At 39.5% G+C, this 16,109-nt stretch overlaps 1 protein-coding gene and 1 non-coding gene across 2 annotated transcripts in view; both read left to right on the top strand.

Moving 5' to 3' along the window:
* The first annotated feature begins 1,830 nt into the window (after positions 1-1,830).
* The window catches only part of KPNA1 (karyopherin subunit alpha 1), an 82,562-nt gene continuing 68,283 nt past the window's right edge, over positions 1,831-16,109 (top strand). Inside the window, exon 1 of the mRNA XM_036351851.1 lies at positions 1,831-2,020. The gene's annotated coding sequence lies outside the window, so the exon portion shown is untranslated. The remainder of the gene's footprint in view (positions 2,021-16,109) is intronic.
* LOC118678000 lies at positions 15,064-15,194 on the top strand. Its single transcript, XR_004974693.1, has one exon. It is a non-coding gene; the product is annotated as a small nucleolar RNA SNORA18 (small nucleolar RNA).

Raw genomic sequence — 16,109 nt, 5'->3', positions numbered from 1 at the left:
CCTAACCGGAACCTCACTGGAGATCCTGACCAGAACGTGGCTAGAGAACCTTGCTATGATGATCATCTGAACGCCCTCTCCGTGTCATTCCTTCTTCACTAACTCTGTCCACACTTTTGGGGACCCCTGGACCTGCTGGGGTTGGACCCCGGCACATTAGGCCCAATCCCAAGGTTATTTTGCTCTTCTTTAATATTTGAGGTATAAGATGTGCAAGGCAGTTCCTCTGGGACAACAACTCTGGCTCCATTTTAAAGTGACTCTGATATTATTTTTTACAATTGGGATCCTCAAAGGATACCCCAACTAGGATTAAGGATGACCTGGAAATGAACTAGTTTTCACAAAGACTAAAGTCCACCTCTGAATAATCTTAGCTCCTGCTTGGAATAAAGTGATCAGTCCTCAGCTTTCCTGTGGTCAGGCATACTTGCCCCTAAGTCTCTTAGATTACCTTCCCTTTCCCTAGCCCTCTAACTCAAACTGGGCTCTGGTCCTAGAAAACACATCATCACTGGGGACTATTGATGCTGCAGAGAAAGATCCAGGACAAATGAATATTGTATAGCCTAAGATTCTGGTAGTGTGACCCTTTTTCCCACACTTATAAATGTATTAAGCTACCCCATCTCTTTCACCTTGCTTGTTAGTGGGTGTTTTAAATCGAGAGAGAGAGAGAGAGAGAGGAAACTCATGGACGTGGACAATAGTGTGATGATTGTGGGGGTCAAAGGGGATGGGTGAATATGATAGAGGGCATAGAGGGGATAAAAGGTGATGGGAAAATCAAAAGAATTTTTAAAGTAAAATAAACAAGTTGGTATGATAAATCATGCCCCACGTGAGACTTTCTATTCTTTGACCTCTGCTTGTCTGGTTTCAGTCTTTCTTTTTTTGAAGCCAGTGCTCAAAAAGCGCGGGGCGCGCGCGCACGCGCGCGCGCGCACACACACACACACACACACACACACACACACACACACAAATTTGCCGGCGGATGTGGCTCAGTGGTTGAGCTTCTACCTAGGAACCAAGAGGTCAAGGTTTGATTCAGGGCACATGCCTGGGCTGTGGGGTCCATCCCCAGTAGCGGGCGTGCAGGAGGCAGCTGATGGCTGATGTGTCGCCATCTATCGATGTTCCTATCTATCCCTCTCTCTTCTTCTTCTCTCTCTCTCTCTCTCTCAAATCAATAAAAGCATTTTTTAAAATCCCATCAAATTTAATAGTAACAGTTATTCGCCCCAAATTTTCTTTTGCGGGCACTGATTGAGAGTAAAGCAAGTATTTGTGTTTCATCAAGTGAGTTATTTGATACTCCTAATACCTACCTAGGCAAAGGGGACGGGGGAGAATTTTAAAAAAGGAATAACCAAAATAAGGAATAACCTTCCTTAAAGGTGCTGCACGTGAATGCCTTAGACATGAGGCACTGACTTTTAACACTTTTGATCTACTCCTTCAGCCTTCACTCACCCCACCCTTCACTCAGTAAACGTGTATTTGGTACCAAAGGTGTTAGAGACTAGAAACCGACAGGTGAGCGAGGATCGATCCTCCTGGAAAAGTTTGGAAGACAGGTTTGTAAACTTAACCTTTCAGTTCAACCTAAGAAGTATCCTTTCATCGTCACTCCACCACGACTCTTCGACTTTTGCCATTGTTGCGAACTTTCTCAGCAACACCTCCCAATCTCGGGATTCTTGCGCTGGTTAGGACTAACAGCAAGGACTTCCAGCGAAAGGCCGTTGGAAGACTACAACTCCCGGCAGCCTTTGAGGCAGGGCAGCGGAGGGGCGTGCGCAGGCGCGAGGGCCGGCCCCCACGCGCAGACGCCCTGCGAACGCCGGCTGAGCTGGGTCTCGCTGCTGGTGCGCGGCCGCGGGGAGCGAGGCCTGGTGAGCACCGCGGAGGTGCGAGCTGACCCTTCGAAGCTGTGTGCGCGCTAGGTACGGCGGGCCGGCGAGCGAGCAAGCGGCTCACCCCAACAGTGGCACCGGGATCGGTTGCCATTAGCCTGGTGAGTGCGGGGGTGCCCCCCGTGGTCCCGGCCCCTCCCCCTCCCGCCGGCGGATCCGGCTGTTCGGCGGGACCCTGGAGAGGTCCCGGGGCGAGGGCGGGCGCCGGCCGTGCTCGAGCTTGGTTTCCTGGGCCCAAGCGCTCGCCCCGCGTGTGTGCGTCACGGGCCCGGCTGTCCTAACGGCCGCGCGACCGGCGGAGGGGAGGGTGGGGGTGGGGAGCGTGGTGTGATCGCCATAGGGGACGCCGGTTGAGCTGGGGCGGGGCCGCGGCGTGGCTAGAAGCGGCGCGGCGGACTGCGGGGCGCCGAGGCAGCGGGGCGGAGAAGAGACGAGCGCAGGCGGCGCCGCGGCCCGGCGCGAATCGGCGGGGGTGGGCCGCGCGGAGCGTGGTGACAGGGGCTGGGAGGAGCGACGGCGGTGGGGGGCCTGCCAGGGTCCGGAGCTGGGCGGGAAGGCGCCGGCCGGGATTCCGAAGTTACTGCCCGAGCGGGAGCCGGCGGCCCGGAGGGAGGTGCCGGGGGTGGAGACGGGCGGCCGCAGTTTACCGATGTCATAACAACATGGGCCTGCAGCGGCGGACAGGGGTGTGGTAATTATAGGAATGACGGAGCTCCGCCTGCACACGGCGTGTGTGCGAGTGGCGGCTCGAGGGGGACCGCAGAGTGTTAAGCTCGAAATAGGAGGAGGAACCTGAAGGGGGACTGGCGTCAAGGGGAGTCGTCTGAAGGAACGTTGTAGGTTTGAATGGAAGGATTTCATGTTCCATTGCTAAGTGGGAGATTTCACAGTAATTGATTTTTAAGGTTTAAATTCGGCATCAACCATTTTGAGGTATTTTTCTAAAACTATTATATAATATTACTAACCCTTTCAATCCTTTATTCCTTCAGCAAACAGTTTCTTCAAAATCCCTATTTCTTAGCAGATGAGTGATTTTTTTTTTTACCCCCTCCGTCTTGTTGCTTCAGTTCTCATTCTCGACATTCTTTCCGTAACTTGTTCTTGCATTTATGGTATTTTGAAAATAATTCACAAGTTATCCCCCTTTCCATTTTAAAAATTGAAGAGATGAAATCTCAACTTTTCGAAGGACAGTGAGAATGGTTGTGTTTTCACTGTAATAATTATTCTTGGAAGGGACTGTGTTATGTGTAACTAGAGGCCCAGCACACGAAATTTAGCCTAGCCTGGTGGTCCGCAAACTGTGGCTTGCGAGCAACATGCGGCTCTTTGGCCCCTTGAGTGTGGCTCTTCCTAAGCCTTAGGAGTACCCTAATTAATAACAGTGTACCTACCTATATAGTTTAAGTTTAAAAAATTTGGCTCTCGAAAGAAATTTCAATCATTGTACTGTTGATATTTGGCTCTGTTGACTAATGAGTTGCCGACCACTTTCCCTAGCCTGTGCCCACTCGCTGTCTGGGAGCCTTCAGGGGATGTCTGGCTGAAGGGAGGTGGACATCTTTAGTGCTGCCCTGGAGACTGCTGCTGTGCTCACCAGGGGCGTACTGACCACCAGGGGGCAGCTCCTGCATGGAGCGTCTGCCCCCTGGTGGTCAGTATGCTTCACCGCAACTGGTTGTTCTGCAGTTTGGTCAATTTGCATATTAGCCTTTTATTACATAGGAAGAATACCTATTTAAGATTGAGGATGTGAGCGAAAGTAAAGGAATTAATGTTTATTGAGGTCCTTCTATTATTATTATTGTGCTAAATACTTTATATTAAAACACAACGCTTACAGTAACTGAAGTAGATAGTAATTTTTCTTATTCTACAGGTGAAAGTTTTGAAGGTCAGAGAAATTAAGTAACTTAGGTAAGGTCATCCAGCTCCTGTTGGTCCCAGCCTTAGAACCCAAAGTTACTGACATTTTATGAATTCTTTCTTTCTTTTTTTTTTTTTTTCCATACTTATTGGTTGTGTTTTCTTTAATCCATTCATTCAGTGAATACTTACGGAGTGATCATGTGCCCTGAGGCTGGGGATATAGACATGATCAGGACACTGTTTCTGTCCTCATGGAATTAATAGTGTATTGGGGAAGAGTAACAAATATTGAACATAAATACTACGTGACATCTTACCTGTCGTAATTGATCAGAAACTGTAAAGTATTCTACAAATAGCAAAGGAAGTTCAAATAGAATCAAACAATATAATCCTTGAGTTTATAGTCTAGTAGGGAAACAAAACACATGTTTATAAAAACTTAGAATAAACTAAATGATAGAAATAAATACCTCACCTGAAGTCAATACACTTGCATTATGTTATTTTAGGTCTTTAGATAAGTTTCTTCACAGAACTACTATTTAATATTATGCACCAAGACTTCTATCCAGAATTGGTACATAAGAGAAAGCAACGTGAAAAAAAATCTTCATTACTATCCAAGACATTATTTCTAATTTATTTACCAATTTTTATAAAGTAGCGATCTTAGAGGTAATTAAAAAAAAAAAAACACCCAGTGATAGGTCTTTTTTTTATTTTTGCCTCCCTCCATCTCCCCCAACCCCCCCCCCCTTTTTTTTTAGAACTGCTTTTATTAGATCATTTGTGTTTTGTAAGCCATCCTGTTTCACTTTGCACTTTGGCTGTCAGGAGGCTTAGAATAGGACTAATTTTCCTTAGTTTCAACTGTTATAAATTATACCAGATAGTCTGGAATTGCTCTCAGTTGACTCCTGGACTATTTTCTTCTTTGTTGCTCTCAATTTTGTTTTTTATCTTTTCCCTTTCATTTGAAAGTAGAGATTATATCTTAATTGACAATGTTTTAGCATAGTGTTTTTGAATTAATGATAAAATCTTGATACTTTCTGATGTTTGTGTTTTTACAAATGTCAGATTTATTTTAGATGTATGATTATTTTTTAGAAAATCAAGACTTTGGCCATGCAAATAAAGATGATTGAACCCAGTGATAAAGATAATTCTCTATTACTCTCTTTGTTTTAAGATCTCTGTACTTTGCCAGTTATTATGAATTCAGCCATAATTATGGGAGGAAACATTGGAAATAGTAAACAGTTTAATTAGCTGATTGGGGTTGATTTCGTTCTATTCTTGCTGCTGTAAGCAGGAGGCAGCCCCAGGCCAAAGAAGGGTCAGAAAGGGCCTACGCTAGAAAATTTTGAGGCCCTGCAGGGAAAGAGCAGGGATGAAGTACAGTGTTTTGTTTTGTTTTTTGTTTTGTTTAAAGATTTTCCAACTCAACAAAACAGATCTAAGTGATAAAATGGTTCTGACCTAGTGTAGTAGAATTGGGACAGTTCTTGAAAGCAGGCAATAATCCAGAACGTGGGTAATGGGGATAATCTCCCCAACATAACAAGAAGAATGCTGTCCTTCATATACAAAGTAAGTCTGCTTACTCATCATCGATTTTCCCCATCAGTGTGGGGAGGGATATGTGCTGAGTTGTCCAGGAATCTCTGTACTCTGTGACCCGCAAAGCAGCTTGGGGTCAAAATGTGGGTTTGTAGCTGGGGACCAGAGAGACAAGCAGAAAGTTTTAACATCTATTGATGGGTCAAGCACTACACCAGGTGCTTTCACTTAATTATCCTTGCAAAACCACTTTGAAGAGGTGGTTATCTGAATAGGGTGGTTAGGTAACTTGTCCTACTTCACAGAGTAAGTGGTGGAGTTTGGCTTCAAATGCAGGGTTATTTGGACTATGTTCACACCAGTCATTAAAGCTTGATTTTGTATAATTTTATATAATCTATCTTTTCTGTTGTTATTTTTTGTTTCTCATCCTCTGTATTAGATAAAGAATCACTTGTATTCTCTTGTTCTTTGTGTTTATTTTTTACATTTTAAAATTTGTTCCCTCTGGAAGTTATTTTGGTATACTTTTTTTTTTTGAATAATTAAATTGTCCTAGAACCAAAAAAAAAAAAAAAAGCTTGATTTTGTTTTGGTTTGCAGTTCAGTGTCTCCAGCAGAACAAACTAGACATAGTTTGTTTAGCATCTTGAAATAATGTTGTGAAGATTTAATTTACTAAAAGGTGAAAGCTGTTCCTGTTCCCTGCTTTATTGTTATTAACTTAGAGTAATACCTGAAAACAACTGTCCCCTTCCCCAGCTTCTGCACATTAAAGGCTAACATTTTCTTTCTTTTAGCTGTTCATATTTATAAATAACTTGGTTCTATTGCTATTTCTTGATATAGCAGTTTTGGACATTATTTATTAAATTTTCTCCACATTTCCACACTGCCTCTCCCATCTTCCCAATGTAATTATCACAGGTATTTATTAAGTAAATGTTCAGTGTATTTATAGTATTACAAATTTCAATATTCACAGCTGAATCATGTAGTGTATTTATGTCATTTATTCATTTAATCAATTTTTGTTTTTCCAGGAGTTATTATCCACCCCTTCATTTCCTGAGACAGTTGTCCTGTAATCCTCTATCCTTTAAGTGCAGTCTGGTTGGTTACTTTCTAGCCTACTTCATAGTTGTTATCCTGGAATTTATCTTTATATCATTCTTAAAATTCTCTTGGACCCTCTTCTTTATTCCTATATTTTTTTAGCTTCCTGAGAAAGAATACCTGGGAAGTAAAGTAAAAACTTTCTGAGAGCTTGCATGATTGAAAAAAAATCATTATCCTACCATAACATTTTGTCAGTAATCTGGGTATAAAATTTTAGGCTTAGAAATTTTGGAAGTCAGAACTCTATTGTTTTATACATTCTAGTGTTGCAGTTGAAGTCCAAAGCTATGCTGATTCTTCTTTTTTATATGACATTTCTCCAGTCTCTAGAACAGTGGTTCTCAACCTTCCTAATGCCGTGACCCTTTAATACAGTTCCTCATGTTGTGGTGACCCCAACCATAAAATTATTTTCTTGCTACTTCATAACTAATTTTGCTACTGTTATGAATCGTAATGTAAATATCTGATATGCAGGATGTATTTTCATTGTTACAAATTGAACATAATTAAAGCATAGTGATTAATCACAAAAACAATATGTAATTATATATGTGTTTTCTGATGGTCTTAGGCGACCCCTGTGAAAGGGTCATTGGACGCCCAAAGGGGTTTCAACCCACAGGTTGAGAACCACTGCTCTAGGAGCTTTTAGGATGTTATTTTTTTCATTTTTATTTTATTTATTTATTTATTTTTTATTTTTTTAAATATATTTTATTGATTTTCTACAGAGAGGAAGGGAGAGAGATAGAGAGCTAGAAACATCGATGAGAGAGAAACATCGATCAGCTGCCTCTTGCACATCCCCCACTGGAGATATGCCCGCAACCCAGGCACATGCCCTTGACCGGAATCGAACCTGGGACCTTTTAGTCCGCAGGCCGACGCTCCATCCACTGAGCCAAACCGGTTTCGGCCATTTTTATTTTTTAAATATATTTTATTGATTTTTTACAGAGAGGAAGGGAGAGAGATATTAGAAACAGATGAGAGAGAAACATCGATCAGCTGCCTCCTGCACACCTCCTACTGGGGATATGCCCGCAACCAAGGTACATGCCCTTGACCGGAATCGAACCTGGGACCTTTCAGTCCGAAGGCCGATGCTCTATCCACTGAGCCAAACTGGTTACGGCTAGGATGTTATTTTTAACCCCTGAATTCCATAATGATACGTCTAGATGTGGTCCTTTTTTCATTTAAGGGCATTCCTTGGAGCCTTACAAGTTGAGAATTCATGTCTGTTCTGAGAAATTTCTGTTATTAGTTGACTTTTGGCAAAGTAAGTTTTACCATTAATTATTCTTCTCAGTTTTTGACATCTATCAACAGGCCATACATGCTCCTTTAAATTTTTCTTTTTCATTTTTGAGCCCTACTTCCATTACCCTTTTCAGCAAGCACCCATTCCCTTGTGGTTGATAATTCCTGGATTATATATGAATTATTGTAAAATATTTAGAGGGTGTGTGTGTGTGTATTTAATTTATGTACAGTCATATGCAACTTAATGACATTTCAGTTAACGACAGACCACATATACTACAGTGGTCCCATAAAATAATGGAGCTGAAAAATTCCTGTCCACTAGTGACACCATGACATCTTAGCCAATGTGTTTGTGGTAATGCTGGTGTAAACAAACCTACTACATTGCCAGTCATAAAGAAGTATAGCATATGCAATTACAGTAGTAGGCTATTCCTTGTAGGTTTGTATAAGTGCACTCCATGATGTTCCCGCAAGATGAATCATTTAACATCACATTTCTCAGACTGTGTCCCCGTTGTTAGGTGGTACATGACTGTACGGGTTGACCCTTGAGCAGCTTGCGTTGGAGTACCAACACCATGCAGTACAAAATCCAAGTATAACTTTGTATCCCCAAGACTTAGTATCCTTGGGGGATTGATTCTAGGACCTCTCCCTTTCCCTGTGGGTAGCAGAATCCACCGATGCTCAAGTCCCCTGTATAAAGTGTCATAGATCAGTGCATACAGTTGTCCCTCTGCATCTGCAAACTCCCAACCACAGATCAAAAACAGTGCTGGTATTTTGGGAGGGAAAATATTCGTATAAATGGACCCGTGCATTTCATACCTGTGTTGTTCAAAGGTTAATTGTAATGTGTTATATAACTTTTGCTGTTTCTTACTTTTTTAACAGCATTGTTTTGCCGACTTTTCTGTTTTGTTGTATGTACATATAGTTGTGTATAATGTAGAATTCCATAGTATACATCTACCACATTTTACTTTTTTATTCCTTAATGATTGATTGAAACCTGAGCTGCCTTTCTGGCATCAGAAATACTCTGGTAAATATACTCTTACTTGTCATTCCTATGGACTTGTGTGAGAAGTTCTTTGGGATTATACTATACCCAAGAGTAGGATTCCTGGATGGTAGAATAGAACTAGTTTATGTGTCTACTAGCAGTGTAGGAAGGTTCTTGTTTGCTCACAACTTTGCCAGTATTTGGTTTTATCCAACTTTCTAATTTTTGACAATGCAAAGCAAACAAGTAAACGAAGTATCTCATTGTTTCAATTTACATTGTCTGACTGCTAATGAGTTTGAGCATCTTTTTGATCCATTCAGGTTTTCCTTTTTGACAAGTGTCTATCTTTCTTTGGGTTTCCTGTCTTTGTTTTTTATTTGTAGAAAGAAGTTCCTTGTGCAGGTTAAATTGGAATGGACTGTTGATTTGAGGCTTGGAAAATATTTTCTCTAAGATTGTCATCTTTCTGTTAATTTTTTCCATGTCTTTTATTGAATGACTATTGTAAATTTGATGGATTGCTTTTTTGATAACCTCTTCCTTGTCGATATTTTGTTTTCTCCATTGGAATTTGTATATTTGGGTATTGGGATTCTTAGGTTGTTCTTCTAATTTTCTCTTCTTTTTCTTCTTATTTTCTGTCTCTTAGTTTTTTTGTTCTGTTTCCTGAGGGATTTCTTCACTATTATCTTCCAACCCTTCTATTGAAAATTTAATTTCAATCTATATATTAAATTTCTTAGAGCTCATTCTTATATTTTAAATATAGATTTTATTTTTCAGAAGAGTTTTAGGTTCACAGTAAAATTGAATGGAACATTCAGAGTTCTCATCTATCCCGTACCCCCAGCACAATTTCTCCCACCACCACCATTTGTATCAGAGTGTACATTTGTTATAATTGAATCAACATTGACACAGTATTCTTACCCAAAGTTCATAGTTTACATTAGGGCTTATTCTTGGTGTTATATATTCTAAGGGTTTTGACAAATGTATAGTGACATATATCAGTCATTATAATATCATACAGAGTAGTTTCACTGCCATAAAAATCCTCTGTGCTTTGCTATTTATTCCTCCCACCCCTCAAACCTATGGCAAAGAACTGATCTTTTAACTGTCTCCATAGTTTTGCCTCTTCCATAGTGTCATATAATTGGAATCATACACATTTTTTTGAAAAGCTCTCAATGTGGCAAATAGAATATGTCTCCCCCCAGAGAAGGGGGGGGGGGGAGAAAGAAGGAAATTATAGAAATAATCAGTCAATCTCATTTATGGATACTGGTGTAGAAATGTTTTCAGAAAACATTAACAGACAATTTAGAAGCATGATATACCATGATCAAGTGTGTTAATTACAAGAATCAAGAGTCATTCAATATTAAGAAATCTCTTACTAGCTCATTATATTTATAAGTCAAAGGAAATAAACAGTGACCATTTTAGTAACTGGCAAAAAGGCATTTGATATAATTCTACACACATTTCATGTTTTAAAAATTTATGGAGAGGTGGTACTTAGATATAAACTTTTTGTGTGTGTGTGAAAAAGAAGTATCTCAAAACAATACTGTGACATAACTGGAGATCTCCTACATTGCTGGCACTAATGAAATCCAATTTGACAAAATACTTCTGGGTAAATGTGTTAGTGGGCTTGGGATGCCATAAAAAAGTTCCACAGCCTGTGTGGCTTAAACAACAAAAAATTCATTTTCTCTCAGTTCTGGATGCTAGAAGTCCAAAATCAAGGTGCCAACAGGGTTGGTTTTTGGTAAGGCCTCTTTCCCTGACTTGTGGGTGACCACCTTCTCGCTATGCCCTCCTATGGTATTTTTTCTCAGCACATGCTAAGAGAAAAGGTGATAAGGTCCAGTGTCTCTTCCTCTTCTTACAAGAACACCAGTCCTATTGGATTAGGGCAGGGGTGGGCAAACTTTTTGACTCGAGGGCCACAATGGGTTCTTAAACTGGACCTGAGGGCCGGAACAAAAGCATGGATGGAGTGTTTGTGTGAACTAATATAAATTCAAAGTAAACATCATTACATAAAAGGGTACGGTCTTTTTTTTTTTTTTAGTTTTATTCATTTCAAACAGGCCGGATCTGGCCCGCGGGCCGTAGTTTGCCCACAGCTGGATTAGGGCCTTACCCTCGAGACCTCATTTAACCTTAGTTACCTCCTTAAAGGCCCTATAGCTAATATAGTCACATTGGGAGTTAGGATTTCAATGTGTGAATTGGAGGGGAGGACACAAGTTCATAACAGTAGAGCCACCGGGTTTATAATTAGGAGACCTAAAATAATATCCTTGCTTTATCTTCTATTAAGTGTGTAATCCTAGCCTAGTCACAATCTCTGTAAGCCTCCTGAAACCTTAACTATAAAGGATAAGAATAATAATTCTTGCCTTATAGGTTTATTAAGAGATTCAGGTAAATTAGATGATGTAACACAGCACATTGTAAATCAGTTATTCTCAACCCAGGCTTGCATGAAAATCATCTTAATAACTCTTCTTGTGACTTCTAGCCTGACAGCATAAGGAGTGCTACAGATCAACTCCATAGTAAAACTGGGGGAAATAACTAAAACACAATTATTTAAAGCCTCTGGAAATGATCCTAGGCCATACAGTAATTGAAGAGCTTCCAGTTGGAGGGAAGATTTCCTTACTGGGAAGAGCAGGACATCAGGATTTCTCATCCTGCTCCAGCTGCCTGCTGCTGAGGCTAAGTCCTGGGTCAATGAGGCAGAGAGGGCCTTTTGTCCAGATCCCATTTGTGGAAGAGAGGTTTTACCTTGAGCACAGAGCCACTGAGAGTATTAGGGAATAGATTACCTTTTTCCTGTTGTAAAAAAAGGTGGTGGTTCCATGTCAGGAGAGACAAGCTATATCCTGCTAAATATGCAGGTCCTGAAAGGGGTGTCACTTAGAGAAGTATACTGTTGTTTGCACCCACAGCTTGAGAGCCTGATCAGAGGTTTTACTTGGGGCTCTGGGGAAGGGAAGAAGCAGGTCCTAAAACAGATAACTCTAATCTCCTCAAGGAACTGACTTCAATTTCAATAGAGCTGAAGACATTCAAATTTAAGGGCACTTTCAAAAACAGTGGGGGTTGTGGTAAAGGCAGGGGCATTTAGAAGATTTGTAGACTCAAGAAGATACAGGCTAAATTGCAGGCTAGCTAATTTGCTGCAGAGAATTAGGATAAGAGATAGCTGGAGGGAGTCTTCCAGGGGTCAAAGCAAACTTCAAAAACTGACCCCTGAAACTGTTCCCTTAAAGGAGCATAAATTTGATTGGATTTCTTTGTAGAGCAATTTATGCCTGAGACCATTGTTGAAAATAGTAGAGCAATCAGCTGGTAATGATAAGTGGAGGTTAACAGCTGTGAGTTATCAGGGAAAGAGAGCTCTACCAAACTACTGTTTTGCCAAGGTGATTATAGGCATATTTAGGCTATCCTTCCTAAGGATCAGAATCAGAAGCTTAACACTGCAGTGTTAGGTGTGGGGGTGAGAAAATAGACTTCTTTAAAATAATCCAGCAAATTACTAAACAAATAAGCAAAGAAACCTGTGTGTGTGGCAACAGTAACCAGAGTTGCCACAAAACATTATATAACATACTGAGTTTCCAATAAAAAGTTATGATAGTGCAAAATAAACAAGTAAACAGACCAAAATAACCAGGAAAGTATAGTTAATACACTGGAAAAAACAGACAACAGAAATTGCCTGTGAGAGTGATCAGATGTTGGATTGAACAAAAATAGACATTTGAAGTAGCCATTATAAATAATGTTCAAAGGATCAAAGAAAACCTTGATTAAATAAATAAAGGTATGATGGCAACACACATAAAATAGATTATCAGTAAAGACATAGAAATTCCAAAGAAGAATCAAATGGAAATTCTGCAGTTGAAAAGTAATATAACTAATGAAAAGTTGAAGAGGCTGAATAGTAGATTTGAACTGGTAGAAGAAAGAATTTATGAACTTGCCAATACATTGATAGAGATTCATAAAAGGGAGAGAGGAAAAATGAAGAAAATTGAAAAGAGCTTCAGAGAAATGAGTGTCACCGTTAAGTACACTATAGTACACATAATGAAAGTACCAGAAGAGGAGGAAAGAGAAAAAGGAGCAGAAAAGTATACAAATACATAATGGCTAAAAACTCAAATTTGCCAGGGGATTGTCAAGGGCGGGGTAATACCCTTTGTAATACTTTAAGCAAAATAAAAAAAAAAAAAAAAAGAAGAAGTAAAAAACAAACAAAAAAACCTCAAATTTATTGAAAAACACTAACCTGGACTTTCAGGGAATCCAATGAATTTCAAGTAGGATTAATGCAAGCAAGTCCACAAATGGACAGACACATCAGTGTAAAATTGTTGAAAGTCAAAGAAAAGGGGAAAAAATCTTCAAAGCAACAAGAGAAAAACAACTAGTTACTGACTTACAAGGAAACCTTGGTAAGAATAATAGCTGATTTCTTAGCGGAAACATGGGAAGCCAGGGAAGACAGTGGAATAATACAGTCATGTGCTGCTTAATGGATAAGTTCTGAGAAATGCATCATTTGGAGGTTTTGTTGTGTGAAACATAGAGTGTACTTACACGAACCTAGATGGGACAGCTTACTACATAGGTAGGCTATATGGTATAGCCTATTGCTAAAAGGCTGTAAGCCTGTATAGCATATACAAAAAAACACAGAATTAGATCATTAGAGAAAGTGATGCAACCGAGATGTGCTAAGCACGAGATGAAGCCACTGCCAATGTAATAGATACTGTTTTACAGCAAACTTTTTCTTATAAGTAGAAAGTGTACACTAATATAAAAAGTATATAGTATGGCAAATGCATAAACCAGTAATAGTCATTTATTATTATCAAGCATTATGTATGGTACTTAATTGTATGTACTTATATGTAACTGGCAGACCAGTAGGTTTGTTTACACCAGCATTGCCACAAACAGGTGAATAATGTGTTCCTCTATGATGTCACAACAGCTATGATGTTACTAGGTGATAGGAATTTTTCAGCTCCATTATAATCTTATGGGACAACTTGTTATATATGCAGTCTTTTGTTGACCGAAATGTCATTATGTTGTACATAACTGTATTTGAAGTACTCAAAGACAAATGCTGTCAACCAAAAATTTTATATATCATCAAAACTACCTTTTTAAAATGAAGGTGAAGAAAAGACTTTCCCAGATTAAAAAAGCAATGTTACCAGCCTTGCAAGAATGATTAAGGAAGCTCTTTAGGCAGAAAGCAAATGACCCTATTTGGTAATTCGAATTCACATGAACAAGAAGCATTAGTAAAGGTAATTACTAGATGCAATTTTAAAAGAGAGGGTAACCACATATTTTTACTCTCTTTTCTTAAAATATTTAAAACAATTTTGTAAAGTAATAATGTATTCTTGGGCCTATAATATATAGCAATATAATGTATCTGCCAATAATAACACAGAGGAGGTGAATGAGTAGAGCTATGTTAAGCTAAGGACATGAATATAGATGATAAAGCAGTAATTATAAAACTGTGTTGTTGGGTTTGTAACAAGTGTAATATGTACCATAGCAGTACCAAAAGGGGATACAGTTATATAGCATAATATTTCTATATCTCACCAGCTTAAGGTAGTATAAATCTGAAGCTGATTCTGATAAGTTAGTGTATATGGTAAGCCCTAGAGCAGTGATTTTTTTTTCAACCTTTTTCATCTCATGGCGTACATAAAACCAATTACTAAAATTCTGTGGCACACCAAAAAATATATTTTTTACCAACCTACAAAAAATAGGTATAATTTTGACTCATTCACACTGGACAGCTATTGTTGTATTGTCTATTATCATTTTTGACAGTCTAAGGGAAAAGAGGTCAGTGTCCCTGACTGTTTAAAACATGTATTACATGTTTTAAAAATTCTTGTGGCACACTGGTTGAAAATCGCTGCCCCAGAGCAACCACTAGGGGAAAAAACAAAAAATATAGTGGAAAAGACACTAAAGAAATTTAAGTGCTTCATTTGAAAGTATTCACTAAATTAAAAATAAAGCAGTGAAAGGGTACTAAAGGAATGAAAAAGAAGAAACACGTCAAAATGAAAAACGAAAAATCTGTCAAACCCAACTGTCAATAATAACAAATATGGGTTGATTAGACAGTCCAATAAAAAAAGGCAGATGTTGATAGATTTGGTACAACAAATGCTTTCTGTAAGAAAGACATTTTAAGTTTAAAGATAAAAATAGATTTAAATTGAGGTCTATCCCGATGGGTCTTTTTCTGTAGACTTACATTGTTGGAAACGCCTCATAGACTAAATATGTTGTTTCCTTTATTCACAGAACTGTGTGTTAGATCTGTGGGAAGGAATTATAAGACAGCTGCAAGAAAAAAAAATAGATTTAAAGTGTAAGGATCGAACGCTATGTATCATGCAAACAACAAACACAAGAAAGTTGGAATGGCTATACTAATATCGAAAAAAATAACTAAAACAAAAATGTTACTTAGAGATAAAGAGGGATATTTTATTTTATTTTTTTAAAAATATATTTTATTGATTTTTCACAGAAGGAAAGGAGAGGGATAGAGAGTGAGAAACATCGATGAGAGAGAAACATCCATCAGCTGCCTCCTGCACACCTCCTACTGGGGATGTGCCGGCAACCAAGGTACATGCCCTTGGCCGGAATCGAACCTGGACCTTTCAGTCCACAGGCCGACACTCTATCCACTGAGCCAAACTGGTTAGGGCTGACATTTTATTTTTTAAAAAATATATTTTATTGATTTTTTACAGAGAGGAAGGGAGAGGGATAGAGAGTTAGAAATATTGACGAGAGAGAAACATCCATCAGCTGCCTCCTGCACACCCCCTACTGGGGATGTGCCTGCAACCAAGGTACATGCCCTTGACTGGAATTGAACCTGGGACCCTTCAGTCCGCAGGCCGACGCTCTATCCACTGAGCCAAACCGGTTAGGGCAAGAGGGACATTTTATAAACATGAAAGGGTCAACCCACTAGAACAGCTGTGGGCAAACTACGGCCCGCGTCGGCCCGCTTGAAATGAATAAAACTATTGAAATAAAAGACCGTACCCTTTTATGTAATGATGTTTACTTTGAATTTATATTAGTTCACACAAACACTCCATCCATGCTTTGTTCCGGCCCTCAGGTCCAGTTTAAGAACCCATTGTGGCCCTCGAGTCAAAAAGTTTGCCCACCCTTGCACTAGAAGAATAAAACAGTTATATATGTACTTAATAACAGCACAAAATACATGAAGCAAAAAC

Source organism: Myotis myotis, unplaced genomic scaffold, assembly GCF_014108235.1.
Source record: "Myotis myotis isolate mMyoMyo1 unplaced genomic scaffold, mMyoMyo1.p scaffold_m19_p_2, whole genome shotgun sequence".
NCBI classification, from domain to species: domain Eukaryota; kingdom Metazoa; phylum Chordata; class Mammalia; order Chiroptera; family Vespertilionidae; genus Myotis; species Myotis myotis.
This window is presented reverse-complemented; position numbering and strand designations above follow the sequence as displayed.